We start from the raw sequence: 22,220 nt of genomic DNA, 5'->3' as shown, positions 1-22,220 counted from the left end.
AGAGAGAGAGAGAGAGAGAGAGAGAGAGAGAGAGAGAGAGAGAGAGAGAGAGAAATATTTAGGCTCCCATTAGTGAATGATCAGTGATTTGATCGACTTCGTGTTCCCGGAATTGTATAAATCGTGCATACAATAATATGCAATGGGTAAAGCAATGATATTGAAAAATCATCACAAGCAAGGTATGGAGCAATTTTGACAGTTTAAAGGAAAAGAAAAGTAATAGAACAATAGCATCCGAGAAGTTAGGTCATTAAGTATTACGTAAGTGTTAAGTGTTAAAAGGTAAAATAACGCCATCCACCCGTGAGGGGTCTTTAGTTTAAGAGGCTCGGAAATTGCGGGTTGGGCAACTTGATGAGCTTTAAAAAAATATATTTAATTAACCTGTTTACAGCCAGTCAATGAAATTATCATGACATGCTCGAAAATTACATAATTCGACTAAAAGAAAAAGAAAAGATAAATAAATAAAATGCAATGCTTTTGTCAATTAATAAAAGCCTAAAAGTTTTCCAGCACAAAACCATATGTTTTTAATAAAAAATACCCGTAAGGTACGGAAACGCACTTTTCACACTTAACGTTACGTTGCGAGAAAAAGAATTTCTATTTCTCTATCTGAATGGATAATTTATATGAAATATCTTCATCACACACACACACACACACACACACACACACACACCTTTCATTTCCTATTTACTTAACGGTCGTCTTGATGATAAATTTGAAGCTAAAAGTAAAGTGTGTCTGTTTAGAAAGGCACCGTAAAGTTTGACACGATCGACACGCTCGTAAAACGATAAGGGTTCGTTAGATCGATATTTCAAGGAAAAAATTTCTTTCTTTTAATGAATTTTTTTTTTTTTTTTTCATATATTCTTGAATCTTCGAGGCGCTTGCCTGTAAAGGGTCAGTGATTGTCTTAAAACGATTTGATTTTCTAGCTGAAGTAGAGAGTGATGATGAACGAAATACATTGTTTTTTGCTTTGAACAATTCCCGATACTTTTTTAACCGAGTTTATGTGTAATTTTGTGCGTTTATATGCATGCACGTAGGGATTTTTGTAAACAATATTGGCGAACGAGTGCATTTGCCTCACTTTGGCATTTCGCCAAAATAATAAAATAAACATTTTGTGCATAGACTTTATGCAATGCTTTTCGGAATTGTTATAACGCTTTTAATGTTATTGTTATCAATTTGGGGAACCATGACAGAGACAGAAACGGAGACAAACCATTAAAGGTACGTAAACATGCAAAAATCTCTCTTGTTTTCTATTTCTCTCGATGAAAATGTATGTCGTCGCTTGACGCATAAGTAGATTTCTAAAGCTTTTTCATCTTACCCTTCGACTTAAGGAAGTTATATTGATTTTATGATCGCGTTGGTAACATCCGTAAATAGTTGAGTAATAAAAATGAATGCATAAATCCTTTCAATAGTAGAAAATTTGAAGAGGAAGATAATTTGTCGTGTACATCCATCCGTCCGTCATATTTTGTGCTAGGACTTTTAAGTCAAAGTAGAAATAGAACGCCTATACTTCTAATCTCTTTTGTTTGTTTCCGATCGCATTTTAAAAAATGAGTGCGATAGAAATCTTAATTAAGAAATTTACTCGAAAACATAAATAGTTGAATAATTTACGAATTGCTTACGTTCTTAAAATAAATGAAGTGAAAACATATGTACTGAAAATGGCCCTGCTTGTCGCATCACTGATATGATTATAATATCATATAATATAATAAGAGATTGCAAACATTTAGCTGTATATACATACATAGATACAACAACAATATAGTATTGAGCCAAATGTAGACATTTCCAAAAAATAGGGTTTTTTTTTTTGATGCATTTTGTATGGGATGTGATCGTCCTAACTTATTCCCATTTACTCGATCACATATATTAAAATTAATGACTTTAGCGAGATTGATCTACGAAGGTATCAAAAGCACTTACTTAATCAATTTTGGCGTACTATATGTAAAGTTGTTTTGTTTATCTTTTGTTGCGCTGGACAAGGAGTTAACAAGTTTTGAACATCTATACATACATGATATCTGTTTTCCCAGAAATATGCACGATATACTACGCGTAAATATATTTGATGACCCATTTATTTATCGATTCGATCACATCGGAATATCTAATTGTCCGATGTATCAGCGTTTTTCGAAAATTTTATTAATTACAAAATAAAAGCAACAACATTATAGTCGAGCACGGCCAACGAATAGATACCCTTATACCATTTTTACAAATGTTCTTATTTTCCAGTTTCTCTTATGAAAAACTAGAAAATCGACTTTCTTTTCTGTCTTTCTATGTAACGGCTTGATTTTCATGATAGCCTCTACATAGGTTAAGATCTAAAAAATTACACCCATATGATCCAAATTCCCTACCGTTAATTTTTTGTTTTTTTTACTAACTTGCCATTATGGACCAATTTTCATCATAACATATTAAAAATCAAATCTCTTTCGGAACGGCTTACCATTCATGGAATGGGATCCAAAAAATTAATCCATATGGTTCAAATTTGGTTCATTTAACTTTTATGTCAAATTATATTAGTATTATGAACAAATGTTGTTCACAACTCATTCAACTTCTATTCATATAAAAGTTTACACTTCCCAAAAATCTTTATACAATACATTGATCTACGTGTTCGAAATTTAGGTAGGTTGACTTCGTTCAATTTTTTCACTGAAATTTTTACTATATAAAAATTCAGTTTTCATAGGAAAAGAGAGAGAGAGAAAGAGAGAGATGAAAAGGTGTTTAGAAAATCGCAGTAGTCGAACCAAATTTTTATATCGAAGCACTATTACTCAGCGAGTGTTGTTAAAAAAATTTAAGGATTTTTTTTTTTTTTTTTTTTTTTTTTTTTAGTGTAAGGCATTGCATGGGGAGTGCTCGGGAAAGTGAAGCGATCTGAATCCTTTCTAATAGGTTTCGTTCTTGGATCGAGGCATGGAATCAGTCAGTGGAATAAGTTTGATTAAATTATCTCAAAAATTGCGACTTTTAGGCTGAACAAAAAAGTACATGGACAGATGGATAGACAAGTTTAGATCGATAAAGAAAATGATTTCGAATTAATGGATATAACAGAAAGTCGGCCTATCCCCCAAGTCTTTCTGGGTGTTTTACACAAACACACAAACTTAATATGCCCTTGTGTTGCAAGTTATGCAGAATATAATAATGAAAGCATAGATGGGATTTTGTATTAAATTTTTTATGAAAAGTCGGAAAAAAAGAGTCAAATTTAGAAATAAACTCGCTTAGATTCGCTTGAGAATGATCGGCATGATCGCCGATAAGTTATAATGAATTCTAACAAGAATAAGTGCTAGCATCCCTCTCAATCAAACTTAATAAGTCAATCGTATCATTCACGTGATTAAAAGAGGAGAGACCTGCACTAAGGCTATGCGAATAATATTAAGCAGAAGACATGCCTTCTTAACATATTCCGCCTGCATTAAGGTGATTGATTGCTAAAAATATAATATGAATATAGGGAAGTATATACAATTCTGTTATACTTACTCGCCTATATTTGATAACTTGTTTCTGATAACATGACGAGAAGCGAAAAAAATAAGAGTTCTTTCAGTCCTTGCCTTTATAAGATGTTCATATGAAATTTTTATTTATGAATAACAGATAAGTCTGTGAGATGTATATAAAATTCGCAAATCGATTGCACATAGAAGACATGATGAAATCGTTTCAGTATATTGCCTGATATATGAATATGCAATAAGAGTATACAGTTGCTACGGATGAATGGATGGAATTCAGATATCATTGCCAGTTTCGTATACGTATGCCTTTAATGGTGAATACTCAATATTCAATTTTTTTATACTCTGTTTGTTTTCTTAGCGTTACAATTCGATTATCAAATTTAGTATAACTTCAAATTTGTGTAATTGATATTAAAAAATGTCCGACTTGCGGAAGTAAAAAACAAAAAACGAAGAGATTAACTTCCACATAACGTAATACAACTTAAAATTAAACTAAATATAAAGTAAACAACAGATGCGACGCCGACAAAACATAAACAAACTTAAAACCTATATTTATATCGACATATATGTACATGTATGCATGCATGCATGCATGCATGCACAGACACAAAAACGTACATATATGCATACACTTGTTATTAAACAAAAAAGAAAAAAGTTTTCTCCAAAACAACTCTTTAATTTCTTTTGTTCAATATATACCAACGAATGTATGAAAATGTATGAGATATTTAACACCCATCCTCGTATTTCATACACGCACACACAGACATACACAATTATATATATATATTATGTATAAATACATAAAGACGAATGTGAAATTTTTTGAATATCTTGGGCAAATAAACGAAACGAAAAATAAATATAAATAAATAAAAAGAAGAAGCAGAAGAAACACGTCGAATCCGGCTTGTATGTTCTTGGAATATACTTTTGTAACCCAATTATACAACATTTTTCAATCAATGTGTACCGTGTATCAAACCAAAACAAAAACCAGCTGAGAATAATTTGCTTAATTCATTTATTCATGACACTCTATCCCGTTATTTCCTTTCGTGACCCATTATGACCCAGTTTTATTCGTTCCCTTTACGAGCGAGCACATAAACTCAGTTGCCTATAATCGTAGAACAACATACGAATTTCTATATATGCAAAAGCGCTTTAGGTCAATTTACGATCATTATCAGCTTCCCGTTGAGCGTGGTAATCAATTTTAAATGATGCTTCATTGACCGATCATCAATACAGACTTTCCCAACTTAAACATTTTCGCAAAGTCCTCTTCAAAGTGTTCGAACACACTTTCTAGTGCAAAGTTTTACTACTATTGTGAAAAGGTAGAGGAGGAGGAGAAGGAATAAGATGAGGTTTCCATGAGTAACGTGTTTAATGTGTTGGAGCCAATTGATTGATATAACAATGCGGCACACATTTAATATATTCGCAGGGATAGTTAATTGCTTGACAAATAAATGTCGGCACTATTGACGAATCCCCAATGATTTTTAGATAGTAATAACGGTCAAATGTGGTAATGTGCACAAAATTTCATTACATTCCAGACGTTAGTTAACAAGTTACAGTCGTTTTAGTGACGCCATTTTTATTTTTGTAAGACAACGAAATAATTCTGAATGTCGTGTATTGATAAAAATAGAAAAGAATCGAAAAAAATTCTATTCTATTCCGTTCAAGCAAACCGGTGATGTTGAACAGTTTAATTGCCCGATTTCGGCAATAGTTCGAGAAGACGTAGAAACAAAAAGCACACAAAAGCATCTTGGAAAGCGAAAAAGTGACTTGAGCGAGTGAGCTGACACCTTCACGATATCCAATGTAGGAGGCAAAGTATTTACCAAAGTTGCATGTACGTAAGAAAGCTGCAGGCAAAGTGGATAATCGTGCTTGCGGTTGTGAATTCAACACGTTGTTTGGAGCTTTTTACTGTTTGCATCTAATATATGATATTGGATGAAACTAGTATTCATCTGACACTCCGTAGCCAAATCGGCTGTGAGCGTTTGGTGAAAGTTTTCCAAAGCGATCGAAAAGGTAAAAGTCCGCTCGCAAGATTATGGCATTAGTATTTTGCCATCCGCATGGTATAATATTCAACGACTATTTTGAATACCGCATATTACATAACACTATAGTCGTGCGTTCGAATGACGAAATTGCTAAAAAAAAAAAAAAGAAGTAAGTGAAAACATTGTAGTCGTCAAAGGCGACTATTAAACATCCTACACCACATTGTCTTATTTCTGCCATAGACTATAAAAATTGTACCCTGTTTTTATACGAACTTACTATTCTCGGACCGTAATTTGCGAACAAAAGATTACTTTCCGTAAGACTGATTATGCCCAAGAGGTTTACAGATTGTGGTATGTATTCAAAATTCAGCTCAGGCTCAATTTACACCATAACGTTTTAAAATTTGTGCTTTTCTGCCCCAAAAAACAAAAATTTTTGTAAAAATTCTTATATAGGGTAGGATTGAAAAATGGGCTTGGGGCATCCAAATTTGGAACAGTAAATTTTTTTATCTTAAATTGCTATTGTGATCTGATTTTCATCATAAAGCATTAAAAATTAGACTTTTTTATCATATCATATTAGACTTTTTTGTCACTTCAGTTTTCGTTATAAGGGAGGAAGTTAAAAAAAATTGCCCCATCTGATCCAAGGTTTTCATGCCTATGCCGGAATACTATTATCACTTAGCCATTTTTGTTGAGAAATTTTGAAAATAACATTTTTTTTTAATTGGGCATCGTATGGATAGCGGTCGTAAAGGTGAACCAATGCAAAATTTCACAAAAATATTTCAAAAATTGCGACCTGTAGCTTGACCACAAATTTGCATGGACAGACGTCAGACGGAAAGACAGATAGGCTTAGATCGATATTTTTGGTTGATGATTGGTGTAATAAAAGGGGGGGTCTATTTTAAGCCCTTCTTGGTGTTACATACGTACGCACTAACTTAATATACCCTGTACCACAAGTAGCGTAGGGTAGGGTATAAAATGCTTGAAAGAAAGAGACATGGGCAAAACTGAAGAATGCTTTAAAACCTTGGACAAATACTTCAACATTAGTTGCATCAAATGCATAGAAAATGCTACCGAGGCCTTGAAATGAATGTAGTATTACTCTTGAAACGGATTGCATTAATGAATTTACCGATACTGATAAGTGATTTTAACTTTTTGCTATTGCGATAATTTCGCCAAAAAAAGGGCGAAAAGTTAATAGTAAATGTCATCTATAAGGCGGAAGGATCGAACAGATGAAAAAACAAACGATATGCATTTAATAAAGTCCTTAGAAAATATGAGCATTTTTTTATACTCTCATCACTAAAGGATGCGGGGTATATTCATTTGGTCAAAACGTTTGCAAGTTTCAAATACCTAATAAAATATATATATACCTAGATCAGCATGAACTTCTAAATAATATCCATCGATCGATCCGTTTGTCTCTGGTCGCCAAAATGAAACTATCGATTTTAAATTTGGGAAACACGTTGAAGGTTCTTGTGCGCCAGTTGGTATTGAAAATGGTATAAATTGATCAACGCTCTCGCTCCCAGTAAAGCATAAATTGAACACATATGTGTTTCTTTAAGCAAAAATTTCTGTTCTTTTTTTTTTTTTTTTGTTGCTTATTACTCGTAAAATGTGCTAGATAGAAAGATAAGATTTTCTACATTTATTTTAAAGAGGATCCTGCTAATCATGTCGAAAAATGAAAAAAAAATCGGCTAAAACCATACAAAGTTATAAGTGATGCACTTTTTATTTTGCTTATTACTGCTAAGGTGAACAAGAACGAATTTTGAAAATTATTTTTTACTGTTCTCCACACTCTGTCTACAAATACATGTTGGACCCTATAAGGTGGAGGGGTTCATTTTTGCTTATCAGTATAATCAGTTGGATATCGAATAAGTAGACTTGAAGAGTGGAGGAATGCTACAAGCTAACAAAAATATTGCGGGCATCACAACATGAAGGATAAATGTTTTCCCCACAAACCGATGGTGATGGATAAAAATGTCTGTAAGATTTTTTTATTCCGTAAACGTGATTCAAACAAGAAGACTAACGTTAGATGTGACTAAATTAATATATATATATATATAAATATGTATATATTCTTTGATCAATATTAAAAGACATAACAACAACGACAATAATAATGATAATAATAGTTAGTAATCGTAATAAAATAGTAACAATAACAATAATAAGAATTATTGAATGATAATAAGAAAAATATTATTATTTATTACAATATTTTTTTAATATTTTGAATAAAAACTCGAAACAAGGTTAACATTTAATTAATAATATTATGCGTGCGTAAACACTTTAACCCAAATTTCGTTCAAGGAAGGTTGATTCAAGTATGTCTGCGTATGTGTACTCGTGTATATCGAAAGTAATCAAAACAAAATTATCAGATTACAAAAGCAAAAATAAAATAAATAAGTAAAACAAAAAAAAAAAAAAAAAAAAAAAATGCAAACCCTATATATGCAAAGAACTAAACGAACAACAGCTGAATATAAAACAATGTGTGAAACGTTGTGAATCGCAATCTGAAGGTGAAAGAGTATAAACTTTCAAAACACAAACACGCATAAGTAAAAAATGTGACAGAAAAACGTCCTACTGAGAAAAAGAGTAAATATGAAAAGAAAAAGAAGTACAAAAAAGCATATGTATGCACATATATGTATATATGTATACACACATACTATACAGTCTGTCCATAGAATTGACATGGTTGACTGATGGTAAAAACATTTAGATTCTTAGGCTGATCATAAGAATATATACACATATATGTTATGGGAATTCTGGAATAATTTTTACATGGCTTGTGTGTATATATCATATATACACACACCTAAGAAAACAAAAAATTAATTGATTTTTACAAATTCGAGTTGAAATATAGTGAATGAACATCATCACCTTGATCAGATTCTGGCTAATATTTTTGGGATGAATATAAGCAATGTAAGGCAGCAAAACTATTGTTGTAGGTGAAATTTTTTTTGCCCTACGCTACTTGTGGTATAGGGTATATTAAGTCGTATGGTCGTATGTATTAATCAGAAGAGCTTAACATAGACTCACATTGTATTATAGTGTTCAATACAAAATCACTTTCTAAATCGATTCAAGCCCGTCTGTCCGTCTGTTATCTATCCATGTATTTTTCTGTTCAAGCAATTTTTTAGATATTTTGATGAGACTTGTTACAAAGATGTACTTTGGCTCAAGAACGAATCCTATTGAAAATGGTTCGGATCGATCAGTCCCCATAGAACACCCTATTCTGAAAACTCGTTATATCGAAAAAAATGCAATTTTCAAAATTTTTCGGCAAAAGTGGCTGAATACTAGCGTTTTGGTATTCTAAATTGGTATGAAAACTTTAGACCGGCTGGGGCAATTTTTTGGGTCCGCTCTCCTATAACCGCTCCTACGAAAATCTAGGCTTTATATGTTAAAAAGTTTTAGTTTCCAATCTTTCACGGTAAAAATGAGCTAATAATAGTAAATTGGCAAAAAAATCTAGTTTACCGAATTTGGACCATGTAAGTCTATGTTTTGGATGCCAACGCATGTAAGGATTCTCATGACACTCATTTGTGATGAAAATTTGTTCACGACAATTAAATTAAATAATTAAATAAAAAAATTATGTGGACATAATTTAAACCACGGCGATCTATTTCTTGGCCCCACTCCATATAAGATACATTGTGAATAGTAAACTCTAGAACGGAAGAAGGCTTACTTTTTAATATTTAATGATGAAAATTAATTCATAGTAGCGTTTCAGCCAAACAATTAACGGTAGGAAATTTGAATCACATAGGTCTATTTTTGTTTAGCCCCAACATACATAGTTGCTGGCTTTGCCTGAAAGTAATGTGTATTTTCTGTAGCGTTATTACCAAAACGAGTGAATGACTGCATTCGGCGAAGTGGTGTAGGGTATATAATCGTCGGAGCTGTCCGACTATAATATTCTCACTTGTTTCTTTATTTAATAAGTTAATTTATACAGATAAAAATAAGATTATTTATAGCTTATTATGGCTTTAGTAAGCCTTTTTTTTTAAGTATCCAAAATGATCACTTTACTGAATGGACTTTGAATCAATCAATCAATTTATGAAAAAAGTTTGCATTAACTGTAGGCAGAGGAAAATAAATTGATGAAAATACAAACTATTAACGTATGCGTATTGCTTGCGAACGATGAACCCGGCCTACTCTCTAGGCGAAAAAATGAAATTTAAAGAATGCACTGCATTTTTATACCATACACCGCTTTCACCATAAGAACATACATTAAGTTTGTGTCGGTGTGTGTAACATCCGGAAGATCTTTAAGTATATCGATCGATTCAGAATGGAGTTCCGAAATGATAAAAGCTTGTCTGTCCATCTGTCCGCTTTGTTCTCTTATGTTCAATCTACAGCCAGTACTTTTTGACGTATTTTGATAATATATTTGGTAAACTCACGTGTTTTAAAAAACATTCGGATTGGATCACATTTAGACCACTTCCCATATAACACTTATATGAATATGTGAGTAGCTAGCATAGGGTATGCAATGATAGGCTAATGGGACCGTTATAGTGTTTTAATTGCTCTTCTGTACCAAAAATTCTAGATCGATCCTTTATACATTGGGTTTTAATTGACTCAATATCCAAAATTAAATCGAACACAAAAATTAATTTATAAAGTCTTAACCAGGTATGTAACTAAGTAGTTTTTAGGTTAAAAAAGTCTACATTTGATTTAATAGCGAAAACTTCTTTAAAGAATTTCGTGTGTGCGCGTGTACGTATGACTTGATTTTGTTAACATTGGCGGTTAATGTCGTCAAGGCGTTTTGATATTAGCTGAACTCACCCACATAAGTAGAGTATAAAAAAAAAAAAAAAAAAATAGAAAAAAAAATTAAATCTCTCCATTAAATATAAAACTAAAATCTACTGCATTTGTGTAGAGAAAGGCTGATGCAATGCAACACAAACATGCACCTAGTTGAATATGAGGGAAATAACTAGTGGAAGCGCAGACACAGACACCGATATCGACACAGGCATAGGCATGGCCACACTTACTCGCTAAGCAAAGTAATCCTGGGATTTTTTAAAAGCACAAACAACCAGGCAAACAAACACTAAAACATTACATAAAAACATAATATTCACACACAGTATAAAATTACCGAATATAAAATGGAGACAAAAGTATATACAAATTATGTATATACGATTAAATTTTAGTTTACATATAATGCAAGTACAAAAAAACATATAAACATCTGTGTACTCAAAGTATATCATACTTACATATATATATATATATATATATATACATATATATATATGTATATATACATATTTTTATATATTATACACCTTATGCTAGTATTGGTTACACCTTCTTATATACATTTTCAACATAGTCGCTTTTATATACATTAAGTCGTTGTGTATGGTACGCGTTCGCATACATAAATGCATGGACGAGTGTTTCTAGTGTTGGGAAAAAAAAAAAAAAAAAAACAAGCAGATACCTGCTCTTATATAACATGTGAGCCTAAAAGCAGACTTAATATTGCATTTGGCAAGTAGTAACAGCAGTCAGTTTGCTTCTTCTTTTTTTTCTCTTTTTTTTTCTTTGCTTCCCTTTGTTTAGTTGTTTTTCTTTACTTTTTCTCTTCCTATATGTAAGTATACGTAATTTACTCAACAAAAAGATTGTGAGAAGCAATTTAAAAGTCTGCTTAGTTCTTTGTTTCTTTTTTTTTTTTCTTTTTTTTTTTATAGCTTCAAGGACTTTTGCTTCCTTATTTTCCTGCAGCCAGACATAGTTAAAGGAAGCAAAAGAAAAAATAATAATAAATAAATAAATAAATATATATATATATACAAGTAAACAAGTAAGTATGAAAAATACAACTTGGAAGAGGCCTGGTGGATATCTCAAATCACTAATAAACCCATAACAAATTCATGCTTATTCTACGAATATATTCAATATGTGGCAGATTTTGAAGGCAGTGTGTAAAATCTTCTCATACATTAGGTAGTTGGATGTATTTTGATAGGCGACCTCTACAGATAAATACGATACAGAAATGAGAAATAGCAGCGTACATAACTATTAAATTCGCCGGTTTTGACGACATTTCCCTACATAATTTTATTGAGTTATTCAGCGTATGCTGACGCCAATCGCACGGAGTGCTTAAAATTGAATTTTTGACCGTCATTAATTTTGTTGTTTTCTGGAAGAAATCTGCTCCCGAAACATGTCTAGAGGCTTACGGCGATCTCTACAACTCTCTTCTCTATCATATTCCAATTGTTGGCTTTGTTTTTAACGGTTTAAAAGTGACGGCATGAATTGGCTGAAAATGCCATTGTTATAAGAGTAGTCAAGAATAAACTGTCACAGCTCGAATGGGAGTTTCTGTCACGGTCAACGTACGCACCAGATATGGTGTCTTCTAATTATCACTTATTCAAATCGATGCTGCATGGCTTGGCTGGTACGCCGCTTCTCAAAGTTGAAGAAGTGCGAAAATGGCTCGATAAGTGGATCGCTGCCTAACCAATTTAACTTCTTTTGACGCGATATCGCCGTTTTGCCAAAAATGTGGTAAGATTGTACCAATTTACCAACTTGACTCAATAAATGTCTTTTTTCAAAGGAAAAAAATATCAAAATACATGCAACCATCAAATAAAAAAAATATATTTTTTTTTTTTTTTTAATTTTAATCAAATTATTCATTCGGACAAGTTTAGACGGGCTAATTCACACTGATTTGAAACTTCTTGCCGTTTGATTGGTTGGATTATGTATTGTAAATTTTATTTTTTAGGGAACACGAGCGATATAAAATTCATTCTGATTGATTAGTGATTGATTTCCAAAAATTTTCGCTCTTTAACCTGCTTCCGATCTGCTTTACGGTTGTGTTACTGCCCTTTTAACAGTCAACCCTATACATTGGAGTCTAAAATACGTAATAGGCCCCCATCTACATAACACTTGTCAATATTGAACGGATTTGTGTAGTGCGGCGGAAAAATTGTGATTGTGTTCGTCTAACACGCTAACACAGTTGGAGGAATGAGATTCCTTTTTATCTCTCTCTCTTTCTCTCTCTCTCTCTCTCTTACCAAAAACAACAAAGCATGATTATTAAAGGAAGTTTTTTTGAATATAATATAATTAGTAAGTTAAACGTTTCGGCCTGTGCACGGCTCATGTATTTATATAATCTAAATGACACGTAACGAGCCCGTCGTCTATTCGTATTAACGCGGGAATTGTTAAACTGGGGTGCAGATAGATCTCGAACGGTTGTCTGACTATACACTTCGGATGGATATGCTCCTTCAAATGTAATTGCTTTCGTACCTTACTGGGATTAGCACACTTACTGAGGGACGCCGATTCAGGTCTAAGTAACGCGTCATGTTAACGGACGGATATTTTCCATTTAAGCTGACAAGCTAGCTGATCACCTTAAGCCATTCACACATCGCTTGTATTAACAAACCTTCCGCGCGGACTTGGAAATTGAATCTCATGCTAATTAATTTCAAGCTGTTTTCGCTTCGAACTTCTCAATGTTCAATAAATATTGATGAAGCAATTTTTAGAAAATCAATCGATAATCAATCGAAGGGTTTGCTTTAGTATCAGTAGCAGGGTGAGCATTAGTAATTAAGGCTATTTTGGCTCTTTTTTCGTTAGGGGGAAATTAGGCAGTCAGCCCAGTCACTTTAAATAAAGTTAAAAAATTTATTGATATTAAGTTCTTCCTGTTATTTTTAAGATGCTGGCAGGAGTTAGTTATATCCGAATATGAAATGTTCATAATTGAAAAATAATTGCAAGATTATTCCTTACGTTCAGAAGTGTTCGATTGTCATTGTCTAATAACTATAAGTATACATATATATATAAAAAATTCCATATAACTAGACACAAAAGACCCTATGGTAAGCCCACAGCTACGTAAATAACCTCAAAAGATCGATGTCACGGAATACGCCTTCTATCCGAAAGACATGGCAAAGTTGTGATTAATACAATTTCGGTAAATAAATGTTCTTGTTTTTTAATTTGTAATAGGAACTAAACGGTAAAGGATACATATATATAAATGTTTTTTTTTTCTGCTTTACGTTAAGTTTTTGCGAATATGTTCAACATCCAGAAAAATTTGGTGTAAACTTATCATTTTTATTATATTGATCGATTCAGAATCGCTTTCAGAATCATTTTCTAAATCTATCTAAGCTTGTCTGTCCATCCGTCCGTTCTTCTATCTGTCTTATATTCTTGCGTTCAACCTGCAGGTCGCAATTTTTAAGATATTTTGCCCAATAAGAATTACATCGCAAGATCTTTATGGCATTTTGCATTACGCGATCACTGAGCTTTTCACCCAATCAATTGGTTTTGCCTCGCAATGTATGGCATGAGCCAGTATTTGTTGAAATCACATATCGTCAAAGTCGAAATCATTTAATTTTTGCAACTAAAAATCAACTATCATTTTTGTGCATTGCATTTGAGGCCAACTGTAATGGCAAATTCAGGCCACAAACCACACCCAAGAGCTATCTTTGCATATGTAAAACACCTTTAGCAAAATTAGATGTGTTTTCTTTATTCAGAAGGGGCAATAATCTTTGTTTACGAAGTCGTTTAATCAAATACGAGGTTCGTCGCGGATTTGGTGTCATTATGTTCGTAATAAGTTTCAACAATTCCACAATCCACAATAATGGAGTGGAATATTGAAAGAAAAAATCTGACCAATTAAAAGTATATTCTATCAACGTTTACTTTCGAAGGCACTAATACTCGAGCAGCTTGACAGACCTAAATGAAATAAATTCGAAAATTTCGTTTAACCAGCGGATCATCAACATTAATATTCAGAGAATTAAGTGAGGTAAGAGAAAGTCCGAACAAATCAAATCAGATTAGGTGGATTCTAAATTACCAGCTAATAATTTTATTGTTTTTACAATTTGCAAGAGGTTATATAATCGATTTTATAATAAGCGATAAGCTTAATAGAAGTGGTAAAAAAAAAAAAAAGAAAAAAAAAGAAGAGTAATTGACTTACGGATACAGGATGTTCCGGCTCACTTCTTAAAAGTGTCTGATGTTCTTCTGGCGCTAGATGTATGCCTAGAGCCAGAGCACCAGTTGTAGCACTCAAAATAGTTATTGTAGCGGTACTTAAGAACACTTGCTATTTTTTAATGCGTTGCTTTCCTTTCTGCTTTGGTTATAACTTTTTAAACAATTTGCTCTTTTGATCAGTGGAACTATTGTTTGTAGTATGTGCTAGTATAGTAACAATAGGAGAAAACCTAAAATTGAGAAAGAAAAAGGAAAGAATTGGATAATGAATGATAATTAACAGCAATTAACGAGATACAGTTGAGAGAATCAGTTAATAGAAAAAAAAACAAAAAAAAAAAAAAAAAAAATAATAATAATAATAATAAGAGAGAATAATAACAACCCTAACGCAAAATGGCAGCGGATCAAAATAATAAAAATAATATAATAATAATAATAATAATAATTTTAACACAATTGACGCAACAATGTTGCCTGCAATTACTAACGAATTGGCAATAATGTTAAACAATTGCTGTGATAAACATTTTTGTGGCCTGCGGCGTGTTACTTGTACAGTTTCATTGCGACAAGTCACGCTTCGTAAATTTTGATAAATGCTTCTAGATGGTACGCTATCTCAAAAAATGAATATACTCTACGCGTTATTCAATACGTAAGTGGAGAAACATTCAAACAAATCTAAATTTTGTTAGTACTCAGATTCCGAATCGGTGCACATATTCAAGATATTAAACAATTGGACAGACGAATAGAGAGACATATTTAAATACATTTTCAACTGATCAACTAATCAACTGATCAACAATGATATTTTCAAAGTTGGCTTGTTGGGTTGTTCACAAAATTGTGATATACTAGTAACATTAGGCAGCCGTGGCCGATTCTTTCAACTCTTGCACATGGAGTATATATTCAAATTTTTATAAGTTCTAGTTTGAATTTCTAGCGCTAAATTTTTTTCCCTTCGGAAAACGAAAGGATGTGTTCTCAGTTCACGCTTTACCGTTTGCGTATGCTTTGATCAATTTGTTGCATTTTCAATAGAAAAATATTCGTGCCAGACTTTCCAATTTTTCTGCTAAAGTTAAAGTTCATAGCTATAATTGTGCGGCCAGGAGAATGTTTACAACGGACGGACGGACAGACAGACATGTGATGCTGATCAAACAATATAATATATATATGTTGTGGAATCTCTGAAGCTTCCTATTGAGCGCCGCAAGCCTTTTGACAAAACCAATATACCCCTCATCCTTGGATGATAGATCTAACAACAACAATAGCTCACTAAATTTATCTAACCAATAAATGAAATGAATGTGTTAAATGCTTTATAAAGTTTCCTTTGCATCGAATTGCTCACAGGAGACGATGACCTTGCTCGATCAAGGCAAATTAAATAACAAAAGGCTTTCATTCCTTGCAAATTTCATTGAACCGTTTTTAACAAATCAACCAAAGTAAAAAGATGAACTATGCTCTACTCGAAGATTCAGCGAGAGCTAATGCAGTGTTTGTTAATTAAAAGAATTAAAAATTAAAAAAGATAAATAATTATTTTCGCCAAATATAAAAAAAAAAAAATATGACAACACCAGAACCACTCTTGTGAATGCTTTGCGGCCAACGCGTAGTGCAACTTGTGCACATTTGAATATAAATTATAATCTACTTGCCTATGTCAACTGAAACACTTAGGGATTGACGATTTAAATTTATCTGAAATTTCCAATAAAAAAATTTCTCTCAATTAATAAGAATTTTCTTTCACATATTCAAAGCGTATTAAATAAGCGTATTAAGCATATTAAATCAATAAAAATATACATATATATTTTTTCTAATATTTACAGTCGCCTCCCCGCTCCCATTATTCCGTTTAATCTGACGTATCGTTACATTTAGCGAAAGTTTCCAACTTAATCCCTTAGGATTCGTGTGCGAGAACGTTGATATGAATTAAACTGAAGTCTACGGGCTATGACTCTCAAAATAAATGTTATATCTATGCTGACATTAAGGTTTACAATAGCAACAAAGAACGACAACAACAGTTAGCTCAATACGTATATTTTACTACTACTATTAACGATCGTGCGGCCTAGACTGTCACCGTCACTTCATGTGAGATTTCTTAACAAATAATACTGCGTTTATTGCTCCAAATATTTCTATTTCACGTTGCCTTGCTTGCCTCTCTCTGCCTGACTGATGGTCGCCAATACTTTTATATCTCACATCTCCCATCTCACATCTCTCGTCTCTTTTATATGGCATACAGTTGCCGTTCCTTCTCTACGAATATATACGCACATATAAACACACTAACATATTCATACACATTTGACGTATGTTTTTGCATTGCCTTTTGCTTTTGTTGTTCTCGCTTATATGCCCAGAAAAAAAAAAAAAAAAAAATGGTTTTTTGTGAATTTTTCTCTATTTTTCTTGTTTGTCTGCTATCTAGTCTAGACAGACTTTGTTATGTGTTTATATTAAATTTTGTTCAAGAAGACTATATGTATATATATATAAGAAGAATATATATATATATATATATATATATGTATATATATATAATCTTATCTTTTTTTGAAAACAATCTCCGGAAGATATTCTCTTTCTTTTTTATGGACTTTTGCATATCGGTCTCTTTGTAGGCGGTATTCTCGAGATTGCAAGAATTGAGCAACAAATCGAAAAGCGTAAAAATAGCAATTGCTGAACTTCTCAGATCAAGTCTAACAAGTAAAAATGTTAACCCTCTTACCAAAAATTAAAAAAAAAAAAAACGAAATTTTTTTAAAATCAATGTCATTTGAAATTAGTTCATGCATTCGCACATACATGCGCACACTAATGCGTCCATACAAAAAGTAAATGCCCGTTAATCCGTAATTTTTGTTCAAAATTAATAAAAAGAGAAAGAGAGAGGTTTTTGCGAAATTATTCGACTCCTTTAAGTTTGCGATAAATTGCGACCGCATTACTGAAACTTTATCGAAGGTCATGGAGTTTAATTAAAAACTTCTATCGTCTTTTTCTTTTTCTTCTTTTTTTATTGATTTTTGATAATTTTAATATCAATTTTAGTTTAGCCTTAAATGTTTTATATCTTCTCAGGTGAACGAAAGGTTGAAATGTCTACGTTTTTACTTCAATAATCTCTTCTTACTTTCTATGGCTTGATAAAAGAAAGAGAAAAAGAAAAAGAAAAAAAACTGAATTATCTCATAAATATACCAAAATTCTGTTTAAAAATTTTTCTTGATCAGCAGAATAATCTTAACAAACGTAACTGCTTCTTGTAGTGGAGCAATGATAATGATTTCAGATCCGTCTCCGAAGGGCCTGGATGGTTATTCATGTAAACGGTTTTTTGAATTGTGCCACGGACAAAAAGTCTATGTATGTATATATAGATATTTATGCTATAAAGCATATATTAGCATGAAATTTTGAATTGATTAACCTATGTCTGTCCGTCGACAGACATGTCGACTTCAAATTTAGTAGAAACATTGAAAGTTTCTGTAAGCAGTTTGCTATTGGAAATGGAGCAGATTGGTCACAACACAAGCCCGCAGTGGGACGTAAACTGAACGCAACTACCTTTGCTTAAATAAAAATTTGTGTTTTTTTGCTCATTATTTATAAATTATAAAAAATAGAAGGCTCAAATTGTATATATATATAGTTTATGGAAAATTCTACCATTTATATGCAATAACGGATAAAATCGGCCATGTCCACACAAAGTTACAAGTAATTAAATTTTCTTTCTTCTTCAGTTTTTTAATATCTTATGCTTATTCATCATAAGTCAAACAAGACCGAATGTTTAAAACTACTTTGTACATTTCTCGAATGATGACATATTATCTGCGTGAAAACTACGACGTCGGGTCGCGTCGTGGAGGGTGTCACGACGTAGTGAATTAATTTTTTGGTTATAATACCGTTGATATGGGTGGGTGTCAGAAGGACAGACTTGGAGAGCAGAATGCGGGAAACTAAGTGTTTTAATTCTAAATTAGTTATGATAGGCCTCACGATATGATGGAAAAATTTTTGCTTAACAATACCTTTTAGCGAAATAAAAGGTGACAGATAAATTTTATTTCATTCAATAAATAAAAACGAGATTCGTCGTCAGTCGAATGAATATCACTTCCTTACTTTGTTTTTCTTTTCCGTTACAATTTCAATGCTCGCGTGGTTGCGTAGTACAATTCATCGTGATTAAAAATTTTAGCTGTCCGTTCGGAGGACAACGATCGTCCAAGTCTTTTTTCCAAACACTCAAACTTGGCTTCGTATAAAGCAATTTGTGTCAACCGATGTCAAAAAAGAAAATGGGAAGAAAAAATTGTATGGAATTTTCGAAAGGACATTGCATTGATTCAGATGAATCATGTCTTCAAAGAGCATACACGTAAATCTTTATAATTTATTAAAAAGCTTATCCTTTTCGCAATTTCTGATAGCTAGATCTCACATTACTTGCGGTGCGAGGTATATTAAGTTTATGCGGGCGTATGTCACATTTAAAACGGCTTAAGATCGACCCACCGATTCATTTTCTGAAGCGATTCAACCTTGTCTGTCCGTCGATCCATGTATTTTTGTATTCAACTTCAAATTAAAATGAAAAAAAAAAATTAAAATTAACTTTTATACTGCTTTGCCCATTTGAAAAATCCTGTTTCCAAAAAAAAAAAACTCGTTTAAACGCTTTATATGTATGTATTGTGTAAACAGGTTTTTTTATTACAATAAATTTTTCGATTATTTGCCTCCATCCATCTGCAGCTACAGTATCATAAAAATAAGGGAGAAAAGATCCATAACACGTATAAATCAATGTATCCGAGTTCATCAATCAATGTTAGAGACACTCATCCCATACTTTTAAGTTCGCCCCCAATCTCGCATTTATTCAAAGGTCGTCTGAATAAAGCCACACCCACATATGTTCGCATTTAAATAAACAAAGAAATTTGTTAGTGCTCTAGAGAAGCTATCAAATCAGGAGGTAACACATAAAACCTCCCAGCAAGTCTTTATAGTACGTAGCTAAACTCCTGCGTGACGGGCCGACATTTCAAGAAAAACAATTCTTTTTTTTTGTGCAATGAATGTTTTTATCGAGCCGATGCTAGTCTTTTTTGCTAATGCTCATCCTACTTTTTTAGTCCTACAATTTAAAGCTTTAGTCGAGAGAAATTATAATAACACTAACAATAATAATAATTGAGTCATCAAGAATTCTAGTGTACGAACTGTACAAAGCCTTTATATATAAATAAATATAAATAAAAAAAGGAATAAGATTTTTCTTTTCTCTGACAACTTTAGGGTGCATTGTAGAAATTTTTTTTTTTTTTTCTTTTTTAAATAAATGCGAAAAAAAGTCGCACATTGATACATTCGATTATATTGAAGAAAGAAGAAAAAGTTCAATTTTATAAACAAAATGATCTTCAGGGCATGCCTTGGACATACGCTATCCACACTGAAGAGATACTTGAGATTAAGAAAAGACAAAGTATTTTTACATAAGCATTTCTTCATTCTTCATATCTCTCTCTCCGAAGACTCATTGTGTATTCATTCTTATGTTCCTCTACTAACTATTCTCTCTAAACTAACTGTTTTGTGGTGTCTATATATTATATTTTTATACCCTAGAAAATATTTTTTTTGTCACCCATACTACAATGCATATGCAAGCCATGTGTAACATATTCGAGCATGTAAACATCAACCAAGTTATATAATTCTAAGCAAGCAAACTATTTAGTTAACAATATAGCCAACAGGGGAGGAGAGAAAGAGAGAGAGAGAGAGAGAGAGAGGAAAAGATAAAAAGAAAAATGGAAAAAAATTTACTTGTCGATGTTTATGCAAATAAATAAACAATACAACCATTATCGCATAGATATTACATAATACATTGGTCAATAACTCCCAGAACTGACAAGTAAATATCATCCCCGTAACAAACGTATGTATACAATGCGCCGTAACGGGTTGCGTCAGTTAGTCAGGTAGTCAAGAAACACGACAATAAAGTCCAGCGCACTCGAATTCAATTCTCACCGCCGTAGGCCATACTTTAATTACGATTTGTGTTTCGAGGTACGCTGTCGGGAAAGACATAACACTTGCTGATCGGGCACACACTTCGTAGGTTATATTTACTCCTTACCCCTCTTTTCCAGACTTCTTTCCGACCCGCAGTGCACGTGTTAGGAGGCAACCCTATGAGTACTTGGAAGTATGCGTTTCATTCAAAATTATATATTCTTTCGATCATTCGCTTGTAACTCACAATGGATTTTGGTGGCTCTACTTTTGTTATTTTCCTCCAGGCAATAAAGAAATCCATATCAATTCTATTGATTGAATTTTGTTTCCTTTTAAAGCGGCGAAAATGCCCTACAGAGTCAACATTTGACTTGAAGGTGGCTATGGCAATTCTTCTCAGTCGAACCTAAAAATTTGATGATCGCATTGAGGAAGACAAACTCTATTGTCGGGATTTAAGCCCCAGCGATCATTATTCGTTCGCAAATATCCAAAAACGATACTGCAAGGCGGAAGATTTTGATGATATAATGAGGTCATTCCGTAGACTAAAGCCTATTTTGAGGCTCTTGAAAAATCGATCAATAAAAAGGGCATTGAAAATGTTGAAGGAAGATTGGCTTGAGTTTATTACTCTTGAACACAATGTTAATGAGCAATAAAATGGAACTTTACAATAAAGCAAACAAACAAAGTTTTTTTTTCTTACTTAGCCCCGGGAATTATTGACCCATGTATTATATATGAATATGTACAATACAATTATATTTACTTGTGAACATATATATCTTTATATATCCATACATCTATATTAATATATATATATATATATATATATATGTGTGTGTCTTTGTGTGTGTGTGTATGTGTATGTTTGTGTGGAGTAATGTATAAGAAATAAGCACAATAATAAAAACAGCAACAGCTTCATAGAACGGGGTCAATGAGTCATTGACCGTTTTAATACAAGAATTATATGTATGTGTGTGTAAATAGAAAATAAAAGCAACAACAGCAACAGCAACAACAACAAAAGAGTCTAAAACAAAAATAAAAACCCTCATGCAGTAACTTTTTTTTTTTTTTTTTTGCATAACATACGAGTGTTTGCCCATATTTATGCATATAAGTATAACCAGTTGTTTGAATGCGTCTACAATATATATATAAGAACTACTTTGTATATGAAATAGTTTGGCGTAGCTTTCCATAGAAAAGCTGGCTGTTTTCAATATTTTCTTCAATGGTTAAGTTTCTCTCACTTGCATATATTCTTTAGGCACCTGCGTATAAGTAATAAACATGCAAATACATACAGACA

At 32.5% G+C, this 22,220-nt stretch overlaps 1 protein-coding gene across 2 annotated transcripts in view; it reads right to left on the bottom strand.

Annotated features, from left to right (window-relative positions):
* The window catches only part of LOC119632375 (putative uncharacterized protein DDB_G0289263), a 60,752-nt gene that overhangs the window by 4,608 nt on the left and 33,924 nt on the right, over nt 1-22,220 (bottom strand). Inside the window, exon 2 of one of the 2 annotated variants that reach the window (XM_038025257.1) lies at nt 14,784-15,033. The exons of the other annotated variant lie outside the window; for it this stretch is intronic. The gene's annotated coding sequence lies outside the window, so the exon portion shown is untranslated. The remainder of the gene's footprint in view (nt 1-14,783; nt 15,034-22,220) is intronic. 2 annotated transcript variants of the gene reach the window in all.

The sequence above is a fragment of the Glossina fuscipes genome, unplaced genomic scaffold, assembly GCF_014805625.2.
Source record: "Glossina fuscipes isolate IAEA_lab_2018 unplaced genomic scaffold, Yale_Gfus_2 1, whole genome shotgun sequence".
NCBI lineage: Eukaryota > Metazoa > Arthropoda > Insecta > Diptera > Glossinidae > Glossina > Glossina fuscipes.
Note: the sequence above shows the minus strand (reverse complement) of the source record. Positions and strands in the feature narration are given on the sequence as shown.